Source organism: Homalodisca vitripennis, chromosome X (assembly GCF_021130785.1).
Source record: "Homalodisca vitripennis isolate AUS2020 chromosome X, UT_GWSS_2.1, whole genome shotgun sequence".
NCBI classification, from domain to species: Eukaryota; Metazoa; Arthropoda; class Insecta; order Hemiptera; family Cicadellidae; genus Homalodisca; species Homalodisca vitripennis.
The window spans coordinates 104090992-104106823 of record NC_060215.1 but is presented as its reverse complement, the minus strand read 5'-3'; the positions used below and the strand labels follow the sequence as shown (position 1 = coordinate 104106823).

Below are 15832 nucleotides of genomic sequence, written 5' to 3'. Positions count from 1 at the left end.
ACCATGAATGTGCTCACGGAACTCACGTTTCAATGTTTTAATTATCGGTTAACCATTAAAAAAGAGATAGATCTTTTTTAAATGGAGGGGCAAGAGGTCATAGCTTATAACTACCTATTTTTATAATAGCACCAACTTAAAGAGTATTGAAGCAGAGAGAGTATTTTCATCTTCAGTCTGTATGTGCAATAAACTAGCCCACTGGGAAGTGGAACACTAGATGCACTTTTGTCCCGCTCCCTCTTCCAGTCATCAAAATTAAAAGACCAATATCAGTGAAGTGTGGTGATTAATGCCGTATGTAATTTTAATTTTATTATCTAAATGTATTTAAATTCAATTTAACATCACAAAATATTTGAAATATTCTATTGGCCTTTAAATCTTTTAAAGAAACGTTCTGAAATTGGTTTTAAAAGAATTTTTTTGTTATTTTTAATTTTTAACAAAGTTATCTGATAGTTTATTGTATTCAATTTACCCACTTGCTATATCTTTAAAAGGAAACTTAAATATAAGTAAATATGGCTGTGATAGTCATTTATATTCTATTTAACGATTTTTTTATTTGAACTGTAAATACAGTATTTAATTTCACGAAATATGATTTCAAATAGTACCACCTTTTCTCTTTAGGTGATGTGGTACAATTTTACACCACGAATAAAATAATTTATTCTGTATATTTTTTCAAATATTTTGTTACCAAATTTATAAAAAGTAAAAAACAGATTTCTAAATCTCTGAATTGAGATTTTCTTATCCCTACATCTCGGAACTACAATAAAATTCCCGGAGTGCACCTAGGTATAATATAGAGTTTATTTCTGTAATTAGTTAGGTATCATTATAAAGCTAGGAAAAAGAATATGTAACGATAGACCTTTTACAAAATCAGTAATTTGAAAATAAAAAAGTAAAGCTTCAAAAAATAAAAAGTTCCACCAAACTCACCCAGAGCGCCCGTAAAAATGTAATATATGTACACTTCTTTTTTTTGGTTGCGTTATGTCAATATCGTATTGTTTTTGTGTAAAAATAATCTTGAACTCTGAGGAAAGAATCCAATAAGACGCATTATGTTGACGTTGGTTTCATAGGGCTTCTATAAATATGTCCAAAGTGGACTATAACAATTTTGCTGAAGACTACTATCAATTAGAGGTATAGTTGATTGTGATTCATCACCCATAAACTACTTTTAAGAAATTGTCCTCAATAATAAAATACCTGAATACCTGAACTCACTAATAAATTAGACTTACTAACATCCCTCCCAGCAAAAGTGGACAACTTGATGACAGAGGTTGATAATTTGAATAAGAATCTGCTAGTGTTTGGAGAGACGCGTGTGCAGCAAACAGGCAAAAATTAAGACTCTATAGGAAAGGTATGGATTTACATATATATATATATATAATATATATATATATATATATATATAATATAATATATATATATATATATATATATATATATAGATATTATGAATCTCTGAACCTTCGTGTAACCCGAGGAAGTCATAGGAGAGATGAATAATCGTGCTTGTCGTTCTAGAAACGTGATGCTCTTCAATTTCACTGAATCTCAATACGGAAAACTCGCAAGCTAAATGTTCGCAGTATTGTTAATAAATCGGTTACTTCCTACCTTCCAAATATTTATTGCAATACTGTTAATACCTTCATAGTGGACAAGTCCGATCCATACAAGAAGCAGTCCGTCATGCTTATTTTCGATTGTGATACTAACGCTAAGGCATTCTTGGCAAGTTTCTCGACTGATGTTGCGACTCAAATCAATCAGTGTTTCTCAACCAGTAGCGTGCCTAGAGAAAAACCCCTAGTGAAATCGATGACTTACTGAGATTTGAGTTGAGTGAAAATATCTCGGGGGATGAAAAGGGTATGAAAGTTAAATTTATTAATAACGCCCCCAGGATTGTAACAGATTAAGACAACGTGTAACTTGCAACTGTACACAAAGAAAACTCGATTGCTATTTTCAAAAAGTGAATGGTATTCGAAACAAGTTGGTAGAGTTAACTAAGGCACTGGAAACTACTTCATATCATGTTATTCTTTGGAGGAAACTAACTTAACGTGAGTTGGATGATTTTGAACTGGATTTCGTAAACCACAAGGTATTAAAATGTGATAGTTCTCCACAGCCTGTAGCAAGTGTAGTAAGTAGCGGAGTGCTTATTTCAGTACACAATTCTTTACAATGCTACAGCATATTGTCTGGATATTGCGACAACGAAAATTCTTTATTAGGTGTATCACATCGCTACCTCACATAAAAATTGGCTCTGTATATATCCCACCAAATCAGGCTGCTCCCACACACTTGAACTTCTCCATAGCCGTTGACGAGACTGTTAGCTCTGGTGAGGTAATGGATAATTTGCTTGTGGTGGGTGACTTCAATCTACCTCATGTTGATTGGCATGATAATCTCGAATGTATTGCGCGTCACATCATGAATATAGCTGCCCCCTATGACCTCTTGCAATTTAATTGCACAAGAAATCAACGAGGTGTTGTTTTGGATCTGTTTTTTCCCTTTCTACTACACAAGTCACCCATTCAATAGATGTTCTTCTTCCTGAGGATGCGCATCACCCAGCCTTGTACATCACTCTCTCGTTGGAATTGCGTCCGTTATGTTCTAACACTAGATTCATCCCGGATTTCATTATTGTAATGTTGATAATGTCTTCTACCAATTGCAAGCTCGTAATATGCCCTGTATTGATAGCGTCAATGATACGGAACATCACTTTACATTAATTGATAATAAATATACTTTCATCAATCATCGACCAGAACACTCACTTGAGGAGAATTAAAATTTCTCATTTCTCTAAATGGTCTTCAAGAAGACTTGTAAAACCTTGCCATTGACAAAATGCTGTACATAAGAGATTTAAAACTACTGGGAATTGTTATGACTGTTACCTTCGTGAGACATAGGCGGAATTGTTAGCGCCTGGCCTCGTACTGTTACAGAAACTTCATTGCAAATATTGCGGACAGTATTCCACACAATATCACAATCCTTCTGAAAAGCAATATTAACAATCTGAAAAGCAACTTCCCTTCCACTTATAATAACATTGTATGGATCTGTAGAAGATGACTCTCTGAGTATCTTTAACCTGTTTGCTTAGCATTTTTCTTCAGTTTTTTTGAACCCTGCATTGGATATCCCTCCATTGAATCTGGGTGGAATAATTCTTTCTCACGGATAAAATTAATCGGTCAAGGGATCTTGGAGTTGCTATGACCAGTACTTTAAGTCTTACTGACCATATTGTTAGTATCACCTTCAAGTCATATCCTCCGTTGGGCTTTATTGGAAGGTGAACAAGAGGCTTCAGACCATACCAATCCTTGTTTGTCTTGTACAGATCATTGTTTGAATATGGTTGTTGATTTAGTTGCTTTAACAACTGGGCCACATAGATGAGTTGAACAGAGTACAGGCTCGCTTTGTGAGGATGCTTGGCGTTCGTCTGGGTTTTGCCTACTTGGAAACACCAATACCACAACTGGAACAGCTTTTCTCTCTACACCTCTTCATGACTACAACCTGTCATTTGGGATATAATACTTTTCTTAAAGATACTTAATCTTGGTGGAGATCTTGGTAGATTGCCGTGATCTCCTGGTGTTGATAGATTTGAGTGTAATGAGGGATTCCGGTCAGACTTCAGTCTGACATTCCTCCCTAAATCCTATGCATACACCTGTGAAGTGGCAAAGCTTCAGATGCTTGGTGGTGTTGACTTTATCTATGAGTATGTTTCGTCTTTCAACAAGAGTCTTTTGCAGTTTATGAATCAGTTATGATTTGTCTATTCAATTGTCATGCATTGTACTTATTTTGTTAGTTGTATACTCTGCTAGGTAAAATTATTTCCTGCTGTCCTGGTTGTTGTTCAATTTTTCTTGTGTTATTGTTCTGTTATTAAATTATTACTAATACTGATCAATGGTTAAAACCATATTAAACTATAACTTTCCTAACAATAACACGAGAAACGTATCCGGATAATACATGGTATATGAGGTGGTCTGATAAGCTGTGCTCAGCCAGAGATAAGGTATTATTTGTGTACATTCTAGGTTATTCTCAGTTGCTAGTAGCACCTATTGGAGGAACTTGACACCGGTATTCAGCAACATTGGAGACAGCCATTCCCTTTATATAGCATTCGATTCAATAATGAAAGTTGGTAATTTAAAAATGGGCATTTGCATTTACATTGACTAATATTCGAAATCGTCGACCACATCGAAAATTAAATACAACCATTTTCTCACCAGCCATTTAATAGTATTTGGAACTATGTAATAAATAGTTCAAGAGATCCAAAGCTGTGGAGGCTAGGGGAAATTTGAATCCGTTTAAATCCTCTACATTCTTCAACTGCAGCAGATAAAACTGTTGGTTTGTGTGTGTTAAAAAAAGGATTTTGTATGTATCACCTACGAATACTTTTCTTGCAGCTACTTTTTTTAATCAGTCGAATAAAAATCATGATGTCGGTACATCTGCAATCGGTTTTACCTTTGGTTGAAGATGTTCCCTCGGACATTCTCGAAAACTGTCTCCATTACCCCTTCAGTGAGGAAACAGAATACATTTTCTGCGCAAAGTCTCCCTTTTTAAAGTTGTAAATTGTTGAAAACAGTGTCAAAAAGAGATTATCTTTCCAAAAACTGTTTCCCCTCTACCTAATTTTACTGTACTACTTAGTTTTGGTCGTTTAGTTTTAAGTAATGATTCCTATTTTATTTACACTATTTATATCTTACTAAAACAACAGCAAATCGTCCTTGGAAACACATTACAAAACATTTAAAACTAGAAGATAATTCTTTTTTTAATCACACTACTTGTGTGATTAAAAGCACTGGTGAACACATATGTACACTCGTAATCATGTGTCGAAATATAAGTGCTGTTCATGATATCAACCAAATTAGTTCTTATTTTTTATTTATTTATTCCAACGGTAAAGACCACTTTTTACAATAAAGGTGCAAGTTAGATGGCAAAGTATAGATAGTAGGTAAAAATCAATAATAGCCAGTAAGCACTTAAAAAGCTAAATAAATACATAAGTAACATGCTACAACAAAGTAAGATAGCAAACTGAGATAACAGTAAGAAGTCCTGTAGAATTGTAAATTGTCACAATACAGGAGGAGTAAATAAACTAGCGAGTTATTTATTTATTTAGTTATGTATTTGGATCAGCTGAAAAGATATAAACCTAATTACTTGTACCAGGATACGTTATCCTAGGATTAATCTTCTGGACTTAAGTATAAAATTACCTCCAACAAGATGTGAAAAAATAAATGACAACTGTGATTTGTTTTCTTTGTGGATTCTACAGGGCTTTTGTCAAAATTTAAACGGTATAATCGTCCAATAGAACATGAAAACCACACTTTTAGTGTGTATTAATACGCAATTAATGAATTAGTGTGTTTTAGTTTTTGAGTTGGGAAGGAAGATGATTTAAATGGCAATCCTATCGCTTTGCGTGAATAAACCTAAAGTATTGGGATTGGTAGCTCTATAAAAAATGAAGAAGCCTTGAGTGGTCTAGATAAGAAGTACGATAGAATTTCCATTAATAATCAGTCTGAAACATATAAACACGATTTTCTAGTTCTTATTGATAAAAAAAACACTTACTATTTGTTATCACAGTTTCTTACCTAATAAGGACACCACCCCTTGTTGGGTGATGAAAAGAATTTAATTTCTTGTTACAAGTGCATCAGTATACAAATGTTCTGTGTTATCAAATTTTAACTTTGGAGTTATTTCCTCATGTATCTAATTTATTATGGACTCTCATATGTGTTTACCTCCTTCAAACCATGCACCACCATGTTGGAGGTCCTTGTTCAGCAGATTTAAGTGTGAGTCAGATGTTGACATTTATGTAGGAGTGTTTTCGGAAATGTGTCGTTGCTTCAATATTTGATACATAGTGCCAAAGTTGAGAATATATTTTAACAGTTTATTAGGGAACTTTTGAGTTTTAATAACTGTGTCCTACATAGTAAAAAAGGCGTAAAATATACACAAATCATTAGAACCAGGAAAACAGTAAACATACATTTAGTAGTATGCTCTGAAGATTTCATAGCTCCACTTTTAGTAGTAGTAGTAGGGAACTCGTGTGGATAGTCTTTTATGCGTGGGTAATGGAACTTTTGCTTTGGTATCCCAAAATACCTGTTAAATATTGACACCACCTTCACATGACGCTCTTTTTGATGTGGATATTGGAATATGTTTTATTTTGATATCACAAAATACCTGTTACAATTTGGTATCACATTCAAAGGACGCTCTTTTGTATATGGATAATTAAACACAGTTTATTTTGGTATTCTAAAATACCCGTTAAATTTTGCTATCACAATCACAGGACACGTTTTTATATGCGGATAGTGAAATATGTTTGATTTTGATATTCCAAAATACCTATTAAATTTTGCCATCACATCCACAGTCCAGAGTGAATTACCATTTTATAATGACCATTTCAAACGTGTTTAACATTAAAGTCAATTTCATAATGCAGACAATAATCTGCAATATAATCTGGCCCAGTTGTGGCAACGAATCGTATCTGCGATCATAGGGTTGTATTTTATGAGGTGAAATGAAAACGATGCCATACAAAAAAAAAAAAAAAAACAAAACTTTTAGGGTCACCTGTACATATTACACAATGAATAAAATTCTACAAACTACCGAATGTAACTTTAAGGTCCGCAAAATATAAGTACTGTCGTTGGAGAGAACCGAGAACGATATAGAGTTCAAACCACGATGTACACATGTACGGACGGTTGCTAAAACTAACCTTCGACGAATGGCCCTACATTCCGTTTAGACGGCTTATTGGATAATGGATGTACGTCCTGTATCGCCAGAGCCGGCGCGGCGGTGCGACACCAAACCCAATAAACTCTAGTGGTAGGGCGACTATTGTTATTATTGCAATGGCACAAGTGTGTTTAAGCGATACTCTCCGTTTTACTCGATTATTTGCAGCAAACTGTTCTCGGATTAATAACAGCATTTGCAGGATTACTGCTGCAATTTTTCATTTTTTGTTTACTATTTACAATACACAATTAAATTGTAATATTTTGGAAATTTCCATAATAATGTTTTGATATAAACAAGGAATTTCGGAAACTGGCATCCTGTATATTTTCTATAGGTATAAAATCCTAAAGTAGAAAGGAACGTATAGTATAAAAGTTACGGGAATGTTAAGTATACAATTTTACAAACACGGCGCCAAAAAATCTAATTTTACAAAAGGAAAACCGGCTTGTTTTTCCATGCATCATGTTCTGTATTATTAAACATTTATATTTGATTATAATACTCATTATATATGTACCAGTGAATATTTAACACGATTCCAATCGTGACTTTTTATACAAATACTGAAATTGTATATATTACACGCGTATCAATTTAACTTCAACATGTTGCACGTGTAGAATATTTTAATTACTTAACCAATGTTATTCCACATTTAAAGCTTTATACAGTATTTCCCAAATCATTTTCCAAAACTTCTTTGGAATAATATCACGAGAATAAAGCAAGCTAAGGAATGTTTTATTCAGATAAATAAACCGAAATAAACATCAGCCTAAATAAAAGTTACTTAATTTATGTGATATAGTTAAATTAACATATATATATATATATATATATATATATATATATATATATATATATACTTTTTAGTTTTACTGGGCAATCTAACAACTAATAATAATGTAAACACTTAAATTCATAAACTTTGCATATGTTTTTCAAACTCAATTGGTATTGAGCACAAAACAAAAAGGATCATTTAAAAGTTAATATCAGCTTTAAAAAAATATTGACTTTTGTATGGCTCCGAATCAAATTAACGACGGGTATTTGATACGATGATTTCGTATAAAATTTGCAGCTATCCAATCGTATAAAATTGATGTCTTCGTATCAAATTGAGAGCTATTGATAGTCACAATGAATAGTTTAGAGATCTAGTATTGGCCATCCAAAATTGCAGCTTTAGTGGAATTTGACATCAAACCAATAAATACAGCCATGTGAAAAGCTACTAAATTGTTATTGGATTTAGTTTAAATTTGTAAAGTATTTGTAAATTTGTGCTTACTTGTATTTAACTGTTACTTATTTATTATGCTTGTATGTTCCTAAATTGTTTAACTATTATAAAAATGAAAATTAATTAATTTGTGTCTCAATGCACGTTAGTGTATCTTCACTGTGTGATAGAACCTCACATCCAGCAGGTTTGAATATTTCTCACCCGTCTAGTAGTACATATGAATTCAGGGTGTGTTAAATTATATAAATGGAACGTGTGTCCTTAAATTAGTAGTAAATGATATTTATTAAGATAATAATTGTATTGTATTAATATTAATTAATACATTTGATTTGTGTACTGTTCTTTTATAAAGAATATACGAGATTGCACAACTTTTTGTTTGAAAAAAAAAAGACATATTATCAGGTTTCGTTGAAATCTGTGTAGTGATGTCACTTTGTGTTAAACCGATTGAGGTTGTGTTTGAGATGGATTGAGTGCAGTTGTGGTTACTGTGCAAATATACTAAAACATTCAGGCGGTTATTGTATATATCAGAATTCCGATAAACCTTTTAATACTGACGTGTAATATAAACCTTTTGATATATACGTAAGCGTTCCCAATTTTGGAATAGCAGAAATCATCAGAAAAACTCTCCACCCCCAGAATCCAAGAGTTGTTATGGCTAGGTGTGTAGAGAAGATATCTCCCCTGAGTACTTTAAGTTAGGCTCCTGAACGTAATTGTAGGTACTTTTAGAGTCAGACTTAATACTTAACACTTTTTCGTTAGGAAATAAATAAATAAGCTGAAATAATTAATTGATACATCATAAACGACAACCCCAAACTACAGGGCGTTTTCAAATAAAAATAGCAAAAATTTTACAATAACTACTACTTCTGCAATGATAACCCGTCAGCGTAGAGTGAACAACTAAATAACTCCGATATTACCCATAGGTTAACCTAAGTTCTGGATTAAATAAGTGAGCTAAACAGAAAGATCGCTTTATTCCGCGATTCGGCAGGGCCAAAAAATGTCAATATTTCAAGATTAATAATAGTTATTATTCTAGGCGATGTGATATCGAAATAAACCAGTCTACGAACCTTACTAGAGGCGAGTTGAGAAGTGCTATGATGGGTGGATACCCTGGATCTCAGCATTGTTCTACACATATGTTTTGTTGACTTGCGGTACCCAACTGAGAGTGCAGTCGGCAGGCGAGCTAATATACCATACGTCAAGTCCATGATCTACACGTCACTAAAGTAACAATGCACGGGACATTTCTCAGAGTAAATAAGAAATTAACTTTCCTACGAGGAAAACATTTTCACACCAACTAACTTGTTGCTAACTTCTCAAACGTCTAATGTGCCAAAAGCAACATCCATCAAAGATGTTCTCCCTTTCGAAAATGCTGAAAGAAACCATAATATGTTTTTTACTTGAAGATTTTGCTATAGGGTAAGCAATAATTTCTCACTTTAATTTTCCCTTTAAATGACACTTAAATAAAAACTATCTATAGATTTTTTAAAACTTGAAGTTGAAAGATACGTGAACATTATCGATATACTTATGAAAATCAACAGATTTATTGTGAAAACCTGTATATTATATAGCATGTTCAATGTAGTTTAATCAGTGTATATTGTCTCTTGGCGATACAAATATATTGATAAGAAACTATTTTAATTTGGGCAGATTTGGAGAAAACGGCAATGATTTGAAACTTCCGTTGCTTTTAGTTTGATTGTTTCGACTTACTGAGCGACGGTTTTCTATGCCCTAAACCTGCTGACGACATAAATAAGCAAAGTGAAAGTCGTATGTAATCTTTGCAAATTAGGGATGAACTTTAAAACAAGCAATACAATTATTATTGTTGATATATTATAATTATGTCACTAAAAGAAGTTTTTAATGTATATTTAATGGAATAAACGTTAGAAAAGGTGATTGAAAAGTCTCGTGCGCGTTTGTTTCTGACTTTTTCCAGAACCAGTTAAGTTAAAATTGAACTTTAGTGTTTGAATATATTTATCGTAAGTAAAACCACTGCAGTCATCAGTATTCTCGCACTTGAGAGATTTCGCGAAATTATAATGATATGTGTGTAAAACTATAATTCAAATTTATATTAATTTTAACGATACAATTATATCGATGTGAAAAATTAAAATGTTGACCAACCTGGCGATTAAATGACATATATAGATATGTCATAAAAAATAATATAAAAATATCAATATAAAAAACTTCCTTTAATATTAGTTTGAGTTTATCGATTTATTGAGAAACTGTAATTTATTGTGAGATTTCTATAGGTGCCTTGATGATATCGGTGCACTCTTACAATATCATCGATGAAGGTGTCGACAAGATTTGCCGATAGGCCAACACGAGTCACATGGCTTGAGTCACATAAGCTATAAAGATAACTGAACAGTACTTAACATATGGTTTACTTTTTAAATGTTTTTATGGCCGTTCCTAACACGAATAGTGGCTACTAAACGTGTTTTATCTTTTTTAAACACATAAGTAGGTCGAGTCGTGTAGTACTTTGAAATTGTTAGTGGAAAAAGACAGCATTGTGAGTAAATGATCAAGCAACTGTGTTGTATTTTCTAGTATTTCAATAGAATCTACTCGTCACGTAACCTCTTCCGATGTTCCTACTTTCTTTGTAGGGCCGTTTCGTGTTTTAATCCATCGATGCTAAAGAACTTAGGAATATGCTATCAGCGATTTGAATCACGTTTGAATATCATAGAGATGATTCACGTTCTCTAGAAGATGTTAGGATCTCATCGACTTTTTCAAAATTTTACCCACGTTACATAAAACTTACAGAATAGTCAGTACGAAAAATAAGATTGGCCTTTGATGACTTACACTCGCATATAGTATTCTAAATAGTAGGATCACCGAGCAGTCTTAATTAGCCTAATAAGTTCAGTCGAGAACCTTTAAATTACTAATTAGCAAATGGTTTCTTGGGCCTTCATCTTCACTGAAACATTATCTCCTTTAAAAGAAACCAGTTACCATTACAGTTTTTGAGATAATATGCAACTTAGATGTCTACCTTATGAAACGAGTTCCTTTTAATCTTATAACATTACTTAGCATAACCGCATTTTCAAGGCGTTCCAAAAACTAAAGACTACTTTCTGAATCGACAGTTGAGAGTTTACTGTAGTTTTTTCGGCTTACATGGCCAGTGTAGTCAAGACTACTTTAGTTTTTCTGTTCACACACCGCGTCTAAATATTTTTTCTACACAATTGTTATTTTGAGACAACTTAACCCCGCCGTGGGAAGCCATAGATGTTAAACTGAAATTGAGTTCCAGTTTAGTATTTCATTCTTAACGCAATGAGTGTTATGGATGAGTTAACACAGTTTAGCCTGTGGAGATTGCACATGCCGAAGTTACTCAGTTGGGAAATGAAAACATTCAGATATTTGAAAACTTACATACAACGTTCTCAGCAGATTTCGTCAAAACACAATAATTAGTATAATCTAAAACACACAATTTTTTTAATATTTTATATTTTAGAATAAACCCTTATTTTAAGTTGCATGCAGGTGTCCTTATTTGTTAATAAGGTAAAACAATATATAAAACCAAGTTTACTGAGTTTGCATCGTGCCAAGCATTTGCTTCATACCAAGCAAACAGTCAGTAAGTTGTAATAACGTTATATTTATCAAGTTTTGTAAGTATGGGTTCTTAATACAACTGGTGTATTATCATTGCTCTGAAACGACAGAACCGTAAACTACAAAGAACATTTTCCAGGTTTTAAGTTCTATCTCTTCTTTTGTATAATTAGAAATACTCCTTATGACTGCTGGAAACATGATGTATTTCTTAATCTTGTTTTTGTTCGAAATATGTGTGAACTTTTCTATTATACTTCATCGATCAATCCAATTCTATATTGAATATTTACGTATATAATCATAGTTCGGTGGTAACAAACTAAACCGTACATTTGTTTGAATACAGAGTGTTTACGAAATCTTAGGAGATCTTTTTGAGATTTGTTCTGATTAAGGCAAACACAGAATGTAACATAACCGTCCGCATGCCTATTCGTGTTTTTTATATTTTATTTTTTTACTTCAGAAGTTAGTAAAGTAAAATAAAATTGGAACAATTATTGTTTTTTTGTGTCTGAAATCAAGAGAAAAGTTAGTATTAGATTACCATATCTAGTTTCAAAATAGCGGATGGTTGGACTTTTTAAATCTTAATAACACAAAAACTAATAAGATCATTAATATTTGTAAAGAATAATAAAAGCCGATAAATTTAATTGCAAACTTTTTTATACTTAAAACATAAAATCGTTCAGCAATGGAGATGTTAGCTTTAAGCTGTTGTAAGGTTTACTGCATTTTAACCGTGCATTACAACAGTTAAAAAGGGTTATTTAGGCCACGTATGTTACGGTCCAGAATGCTTTATGTGCCTGGTACTGACAAACAACAGAACCGTCCAGATATGTTCAGATACAATGGGATCCTACTCACAATGGTATATCACGGTCATCATCACTACAAAGTAACAGAACCATCGACGTAAATATGTTGGTGTATACTATGATGGAATCCTACTCAGGTATGTCACGGTCATTACGAGTATATGTCCGATGCTACCAAACAACTGAACCAACAACGTAATATGTTGGTGTATACTGTGATGGAATCCTACTCAGGTATGTCACGGTCATTACAAGTATATGTCCGATGCTACCAAACAACTGAACCAACAACGTAATATGTTGGTGTATACTGTGATGGGACCCTACTCAGGTATGTCACGGTCATTACGTGTATATGTCCGATACAATGTACAGTCGTTGTTGGTCCGATGCTACCAGGTATCTGAACCAACAACGTAATATGTTGGTATTTATTGTACCGGGAACCTATCAGTATATATCCCATGCTACCAAACAACTGAATGGTCGATGTAGATACGATGTCGAGATAATATGTTGATATATAATAGGATCCCGCTCAAGTATGTCATGGTCTAGCGCCAATAATAGCCACTGCAATAAATCTCCAAACCGTAATTCGCGGACATCCCGCTACATTTGGAGACATCCTGTCGACCAGGTCACGCCGTTGTCCATATCAATCAGTTCAGGGCCTCGTTCCAGTGATAAGCAATATTATCGTTTGATAACTTATTGAAATGTAAATCATTTAGGATATATGTGAAAACAGGCATTATGTAAAACCAACGCCTCTTTACAAAGGCTTTGTATAGTGAAGAAACATTTAGATACATTGTCATAATCAGTTTTCTCTTCACTTTTATTGCGATTACGAGAGCTGTTATCATCAACCCCTTCCTTACTAATAGTGACGTTGTCCACGATCAGCAATTTTATTTAAAGGAAAATAATGAATCAATGTTGTAAAACATTAGATGAAGCAATTGATTTTGGAGCCTCATAACACTAAATAATCATTCACTTAGTTAACATACCTGAAAATATGCCTCATTTAATAGTATTCACATAAAGTACAATTATGGTACACGTAAATTTTATCAAAGTAGTACACTAAACGTTAATATATACGTAGAATTTATTGCAACTTAAACAAATTTGTATTATTAAATTTTTATATGATATAATAAAGTACTTTCTATTCAAAGTATATATAACATGATCTTTAAAGATAAATACTTTAAAAGTATTGACTATCTACAATGCGGCTTTCTAAAAAAACACACACGCGCGCGCGTGTATGTGTTTGTGTGTGATAGAGCCAGAATAAAGCATGTGCAAATATCAGTAAGGAAATTTCTACGGATGGCCTGTCCCTCAAAAGCATGTTTTCAAAGATTTATTAGAGACACTTTCATAGTTATACTAGCGCATGTTGTATATTTGTATTGCCAAACCAAAACTTACTATTGAATTGGTGTAACGAGAATTTTCAATACAACAAAATATTTTAAATGCTAATTTACAGAAATCCTTTATTAAGGAAAATGTATCCCATACATTAACCAACATTTCAAACCTTACATCAAATTATGAATTTTATAGTATTATTAGAAGAAAATAATAAATAGCAACAAATTCAATATGTACATAATGTAATAATTTGAATTTGTGCTATAGCTCATTGACATTGACCCAAAAATATGTTTTACTAACACGTAATATTAAAATACGACTGAAATACACTAGAATAGAAAATAAACAATTGTAAATTGTCCTATTGTTCTTGGAGACTCACAAAAAAACTAAACGAAAATAAGCCTGAAGTGTTAACATAAGGAATTCAAATTCATGTTTTTCAGGATAAAGCCCAGCCTAAATGCTCTGATTCTAGCCCACCTCTTCAATTTTTCTTTAATATGAGTTCCAGTCTTTTTAATTTCTTAGCCTTTGTTGAATCCCGTAATATTACCGTTTACAGGTAAACAATATATTAATACAATATTTTAATAATCGTAACTTATAGTAGACTGTAAAGTACCAGATCTCGTATACTTATGCAGTATATATGTACATAAGGATTAATGAAGTTCATCAATAAAATTTAATTCCGAACATTATTGCATTGGAGAAAAAATAAAATTCCAATCACTAACATAATGTTGCACTCAATCACCCGGGTTTTATTTTACATTCTAAATTAAACTTCGAAAATATGTTAATTGTTTTAATTTTATTTATTGACGTAAATTTAGGCATGGCTAAATGAAATCAATTAATTTATAGGTAACGAAACAAATAAAATGTATGAGAAGATAAACAACATTTCAAATTAACCAACCTGAAAAAATTAATTTTAAATGTTGTTTATCTTCTCATAAATTTTATTTGTTTCGTTACCTATAACTTTATTACAGTGTTAATGCTGTTTCCACGTCTAAGACGTTCTGCAGTCTCGTATATTATATAATTTAGTATTAAATATAGAATATTATTTCATTTAAAAAATAATTTTGAAGAAATATATTAAATAAGTCTTTTTGAAAATTTAACGCTTTTAATGTTATTTAGAGGTTTTGAAAATTTTGAAGTTGTTTTTTATGTAAACACGTAACTACTAATAGGTGGCAAGTGTAATTTACTGTACTAAATACTGTAATGCCATGTTATTGTGATGAGTGAATAAATTGTAGAGAACTTACCCACTAAATGTGTAATCCAATCAGGGTCCTGACCCCGGACACACAGACAGACGCACTGACTGACAGGGGCGTCTGGTCAAACAGACGTATTTATACGGTGATAACGTATCTTATCAGAGAAGTCCCACCCCCTCCACCACAGAGTGCCCGAGTCGGAGACGTGGGACCATCACAAGAGTGGCCTAAGTGGCGATACAGCCATCGCCTTCGCCTTCGACTACAATTGAACTCCTGCACAATCAGCTGGTCTCCTGACTCCCGCCTCGTTGCTTCGACGTTTCAGTTTCGGTACCACAGACCTAGCCTAACCCGCAATCTCGGGAGCTATAAATTGCTGTATATGTGCCTCATTAAAGCAGGCTCCGACAGTTATTGTCGAGTACTTGGCATGAATAAAAAGTATTTATCTATGATATTGGTGTCATTAGATTGTGCAAATTATAGAACGTATTAGAAATCCTTATCTTTTCTCGATT

General features: G+C 32.9%; 1 protein-coding gene across 1 annotated transcript in view; it reads right to left on the bottom strand.

The window, feature by feature from the left end:
- The window catches only part of LOC124369773 (mucin-3A-like), a 50908-nt gene extending 35362 nt beyond the window's left edge, over positions 1–15546 (bottom strand). The window contains exon 1 of the mRNA XM_046827859.1: positions 15357–15546. The gene's annotated coding sequence lies outside the window, so the exon portion shown is untranslated. The remainder of the gene's footprint in view (positions 1–15356) is intronic.
- Positions 15547–15832: the final 286 nt, after the last annotated feature.